This window comes from Elephantulus edwardii, unplaced genomic scaffold (genome assembly GCF_000299155.1).
Source record: "Elephantulus edwardii isolate Elephantulus edwardi_28Jun2011 unplaced genomic scaffold, EleEdw1.0 scaffold00011, whole genome shotgun sequence".
Taxonomy (NCBI): Eukaryota; Metazoa; Chordata; class Mammalia; order Macroscelidea; family Macroscelididae; genus Elephantulus; species Elephantulus edwardii.
Window position 1 is genome coordinate 892,692 of NW_006399761.1, and position 6,369 is coordinate 899,060.

Here is a 6,369-nt window from a genome sequence, read left to right on the forward strand (position 1 = left end):
TCCCCTGACAACATGTCTAAAGCCTCTGAGAGATGGCATTCCTTCAACTCTGCCTTTAAGCAACACCCTTATTTGCTGTCTGACTTTGCGATGCATCACACACAATTGAAAATACCATGGCTTGGCTCGTGTGTACCTAAGTCTTCAGACCGATGTTTAGCATCTCAGAGAGGTCCCTGACAGCACAAGTCCCCTTTGCAAATCTTTTTGATTTTTCAATTTTTCTTTTTCATCTTTTGGTTTCTTAGTCTAGAGAAATGTAGCCAGAGTTGTAAAACTACCTGTGGTGGGGAGGAGCCCTGGTGGTGTAGAAACGTGGGAGGCTGCTAACCCAAGTTTGGTAGCTTGGACCTACCCTTTGTCCCAAGAGAGGGGGATGTGCCATCTTTAAAGATTAAAGCCTTGGAAACCCGATGGGGCGGGGATGACCCTGCTGGTCGGGACCCTCTTGGTGGCAGTGAGGTCACTGTGTTTTGGTTTTATTGTTGAAGGTGGGAAGGGATTTCTAGCCATCCAGTTTGGAGGTTGGGGTGTTGTACCATCCGCTCTGTCACTGAATCTGTTTGCTTCATCACCCTCAGCCGGCCACATGTCTGGGCCTCTGTTGTTGTGTACTGTGGGGTCGAAGCTGACTCTTAGCTGACCTTCCGGAGGCTTTTCAGAGGCAGTCAATTGCAGGGGAAGAGATTATCCATCTTCATCAGCTGGTGATGAATTAGAACCACGTGCCTGTGGATTGAGAGCACAGCTCCTTACCTCTAAGCCCCAGAGCTGCTGGTTGTTTTTTTTTCACAATTGTCGATTTGTGACCCGCACGAGTGGGGCCCCCACCTGAGGGTTGTTGAGGCAGGTGCCATTCTCTTTGGTAATGCGGCACCTCCATGTGGTTTGATTTGTTCATCAGCTTTTAAAAATTTTTATTTTAAAAAAATTATTTTCTTTTCTCCTTGTTTTATTTGGGTGAAAATTCACAAATCATACTGGCTTTCATTCAGTCATTCAAACACATTTCCTTTAATGTTAATTACAGTTGATTACAATAACAACAGTGTAATTAACAGCAGCAGTGTCTCACCAGACCCTTGTTACACATTGCCTCTCCCTGCACCCCAGCTTCTCTGTGAACCCCTGTGGTTCCCCTCTCAGCCCTGGTAACAACTCTGTGTCTAACTCTTTCCTGAGTTTTTACATTAGTGGCATTTTCGTTCTCTTGTAGCCCTTGCTGGCCCTTTGAGGTGGGAGATTGCTGAAATCCTGAGCTGCACCCCAATGCCGTAGGCCCCTGGCATGGTGAATTTGGGCTTTGCCGTTCCTTTCACTGGTGGGAGACCTGTGAATGAGTGGTTAGAATGTTCTCTTTCCCCAGACTTGAGCACTAGACTCAGTGCTCTCCAGAATTTCCAAGATTCTCCTCAGACACATGTGTGTTGCTGTCTGAGTTTAATTCTCCGACACTGGCAGGTCCCCGCCCTCCCACCCTCCTGATAGGTTTCTGTGCAGCTGCGACGCATTTCTGGTTGTTGATTTAGCCGCCAGTGTGGGGCTGTGGATCGATCTCACCTGGGCAGCCTCTACCCGGCTCCATCCAGCTCCGTCCTCTGGGCCTCACCATCGGCTTCTCCGCCTCCTGGTGCCTGTGGCTTAGGTGAGTCCCGCGACGCTGGCACTGCTCGTGGTCACAAAGCACCAAGCACTGGCGAGTGGGCGAGGGTTTGCTGTGCCCTGTCCCCTGGTGGCGCAGGTGAGCCTCTGGTGTCTTTTCAGCACCTCCTTTGTCAACAGTGCTGCCCGCAGCATTTTCTGAAAACACTGGGCCTCTGTCAGCTGCACGACCTCGCTCGCGGGCTCCCAGCGAGCGTCCCCTGCCTTCCCCTTTCCTGGCCAGCGTGCGGTCACTCCCGCTGACTTCCCAGCAGTGGGGGGGGGGTGTCAGGGGCTCAGTTCTCCTGGGGGTCCACTCACCAGGTGTCCAGGGCGCAAAGTGAAGCTTGACTGGCTGTGTGCTGGGCCAGGCAGCTCCCTAGCGCGGCCCCTTCCCGTGACTTCCTCCAGGGTCAGCTCTGACCTACGGGGACACCTTATTTCTTTGAGAGTCCCCACCGTCACTGCCTGTTGTTCCCAGTGTCTTTATAAGCCGTGGCATTAAATAACGTGCACGTGGGCATCTAAGACAGACGCCAGCAAATGTTGGGAGCCCCAGCCGAGGGGACCCTGCATACCACCAAGGGGCACACACTCCCCCAGGGCTGTTGAGTGGGGGTGAGGGTGTAAAAGTACAAAGGAGGTAAAGCCGGAGGGCAGAGCCCTTGGTGGGGCTGTTAGCGCGTCCAGCGCCCGGTCCTGCTGGGGCCGCCCGGCTGCTTTCCCCTCCTCCGAGTTCTGTCTGTGGAAGTGCAGCCAGGCTTCCATCAGAGGTGGGGGGCTGAGACTCTAGCTCACACACAAGGGGCATGGTCCCAGGAGTGCCCCGTCCCTGGAGGAGGCCATCGTGCTTGGGAAGTAGGGGGTCAGTTAGAAGTAGGCAGACCCCCAGGAGATGGACCGATGCGGTGGCCAAGGCCGGCAAGGGGCCACACAGGGTGTCACTGTCTTGTGTTCAGGATGCTGTGAGTCGGGGCCCACCCCAGGTACCCCCTAACAGCGTTTCTCCAAGGCCTGCGGGCCTGGCTTTGCACGGCTGGGTTAGTGTCTGCCATTTCCTCACTCAGTTTGATGTCTTTCCTAAGAACACCAGTTTGTCACGGTGTGTGGACTGAAACTGTTGAACTAATCCCACCGCTGGGTCCCCAGCTCTCAGCCCAGGGTAGGAAGGGACACCCAGAGTGGTAAATCCTGCAGGTTGATCCTCGGCCTCCAGTTTCTTGCCCGGCCGGTTGCCTCCGGCCAAGCCGACCCAGGAGCCAGCAGCCTTCACCTGCCTGCCCACCGCCAGGTGTTCTCAGCAGGGTTCTCATCCTGCTGTGAGAGGGAACCCCTTGTACCACCAGGATGGACCCCCAGGGATGGAGCCCACCTCCCCCAGGGGAACCTGGATTCTAGGGGCCCAGGATGGACCCCCAAGGGATGCAGCACCCTGGGAAGGAGCTGGAGGTGTTACCTGATGCTCATCAGAGAAAGGCCCTGGGGCTCCCACAGCACCTGTGGCAGTGGGACTGTGGGGTCCCTGGAGGGACACCGCAGTCCTGCCTCCTCTCTGCCCCCTTCCCTTCTACACCTGTAAACTAGGCTGTGCTCTCCCAACCTCCACATCCTCTATCTGATGGAAGTAAAAGCCTATTCACAGGGCAAAGGACGAGCTGGACCAAAGCCCAGCAGGAGGTCGGGTGCCATTGGCAGAGACCTGCCTTCTGAGACTGTATTAAAAATGAAAATTGTACAGTTAGAATCAATAGGACACAGATCAGGCTATATTTTTGATACAATAGTAACACTAACTGCATGCACACATATTGTTATGTGCCGTCAAGTTGCTTGTGACTCATAGCGATCCTATGTACAATAGCCCTGAAATCTGCTCTATCCTGTGCCAACCTCACTCTCTCTGACACACCCACTCCCATTTTATCCCAGTCACTGAATTGATCCATCTTATCGAATGTCTTCCTCTCCTGCGCTGTCCCTCCACCCTCCCAAGCATGTCCCTCCTTGCAATATGTCCAAAGTATGTCACACGGAGCTTCAGAATCCTTGCCTCGAAGCAGCAGCCTGGTTTCACCCTCTCTAGGACGAACCTGTTTGTTTTCCTGGCAGTCCATGTGTGTGTGCATGTTGTTGTTAATGCACCATTGAGTTGCGACTCATAGCGACCCTATGTACAACAGCCCTAAACCCTGCTTTGTTTTGTGCCAATCCCACTGCCTCCGACACACCCATCCCAATCACCCCAGTCACTGAATCAATCCACCTCATAGAGGGGCCTTCCCCTCCTGCGCTGCCCCTCCACCCTCCCAAGCATGATGTCCCTCTCCAAGGACCGGTCTCTCCTCACAATATGTCCAAAGTATGTTAGACTGAGCTTCAGAATTCTTGCCTCCAAGGAGCAGACTGGTTTAACCCTCTGCAGGATGAATCTGTTTTCTTAGCAGTCCATGGTACCCTCAATACTCTTCTCCAGCACCAAAGCTCAAAGACATCAATTCTCCTTCTATCCTCCTTTGTCATTGTTCAACTCTCTGATGCATAACAAGTGATTGCAAAGACCATGGCCTGTATCAGACGCACCTTAGTCTCCAGAGAGACACCATTGCTCTTCAGTACTTTGTAGAGGTCCCTAACAGCAGACTTTCACATTGCAATACATCTTTTAATTTCCTGGCTACTGGTGCCAAGAGTGTTGACTGTGGAGCCAAGCAAACTAAAGCTATCAACAATCTCAGTCTCTTCACCACACATCTTGATGCTGCCTATTGGTCCAGTGGTGAGAATCTCTATCTTCTTGACATTGAGCCTCAATCCATATTGTAGGCTGCAGTCCTTTACCCTCAGCAGCAAGCGCTTCAGGTCCTCCTCAGTTTCAGCAAGCAGGGTTGTGTCATCCGCATAACACAGATTGTTGATAGATCTTCCACCAATCCTGACCCCACATTCCTCCTCATAGAGCCCAGTCTCCCAGGTAATCTGTTCTGCATACAGGTTGAAAAGGTATGGAGACAGGACACATCCCTGGCGTATGCCCTTCCCAATTTTGAACCATGCAGTGTTTCCTTGCTCTCTTCTGATGACTGCCTCTTGGTCCAAGTATAGGTTTTTCATTAGCACAATCAAGTGTTCTGGGATTCCCATTCTTCTGAGAGTCAGCCACAGTTTGTTATTATCCACACAGTCAAACGCCTTTGCATAGTCAATAAAACACAGATATACATTCCTCTGCTATTCCCTGCTTACAGCTAAGATACATCTTAACATTAGCTACAGTAGCATAGCAGGCTATAATTTAGGGAAGAGATTTTTCAGTAAAATTTATGTAACACAAGAATGAAGTTTATATTGCTCTGTTCCTGAGAACAGTTCCTGAGACCCCAAGAACTGCTATGCTGGACTGGAAGTGGTGCTGTGTACACCTCCCTAACGTCTGTTGTTGCTGTTGTTAATGCGCCATGGAGTTTGTCATGACCCCTAGCGACCCTATGAACTATAGTTCTGAATGCTGCCCTATCTTGAGCCAGTCTCACCATCTCTGACACACCCATCTTCATCACACCAGTTACTGAGTTAGTTCATTTCATGCGGGGTCTTCCTCTCCTGCCCTGTCCCTCCACCCTTCCAAGCATAATATAATTCTCCAGAGTCTGATCCCTCCTGGCTACATGCCCAAAGTATGTGAGATGGAGTCTCAAAATCCTTGCCTCCTGGAAGTAGCTTCATTTCACCCTCTCCAGGACAGACTTGTTAGTTCTCCTGGCAGTCTGTGGTATGGTCTACTCTTCTCTAGCACCACAGCTCAAAGGCATAAGGTCTGTTGTCCTTGATTATTGTTCAGCTCTCTGATGCACAGCAGGTAATTACAAAGACCATGGCCTGGATCAGGTGCACCTTAGTCTCTAGACTGGCATCCTTGCTCTTCAGCATTCTGGTTGCATTTATATTAAAAATGATAAAATTTGTATAACAATATTAGCCTTTAAGCTTTGGTGCTGGAGAAGAGTATTGGGTGTACCATGGACCACTAGGAGAACAAACAGGTTCATCCTGGAGAGGGTGAAGCCAGGCTGCTCCTTGGAGGCAAGGATTCTAATGCTTTGTCTGACATACTTTGGTCATGTTACAAGGAGGGACCAGTCCTTGGAGAGGGACATCATGCTCGGGAGGGTGGAGGACAGTGCAGGAGAGGAAGATCCTCGATGAGATGGATTGACTCAGCGGGGTTATGGGTGTAGGTGTGTCAGACGATAACGTTGGCTCAGGATAGAGCAGGGTTCAGGGCTGTTGTACAGAGTCGCTATGAGTTGCTGGCAACAACAGCAGCAATATTAGCCTCTGTATGTGTTCATGTGTGTGTACAACAGAGTGTAATTCAGAAAAAGATTTTTCAGTAAGATTTTCTAGAAGAAATTTGGTCCCTAAGTTTCATAGCTTGAGTAACAGTAGACCTATCATCTTTATTGGAAAATGCTTGAAGATGATAGCAAATTTCTCCCCCTTTAAACTATTAGCTCTTCTTGTACCTTTTTGAGGAAGAAATTAGAAAGTTAACCCCCCCCCCATAAAAAAGAATGAGGCAGGAATGAATAATAAGTATAAAAGCATAAATAAGGCAGAAAAGAGAAAGTTGGAATAATAACAAAAATGCTGACTCGTAAAATTTAACAAGGTCACCAAACCAAACAGCTGAGTAATTGAGAGAACAGGGGGAAGCAAGAACTGGCATCC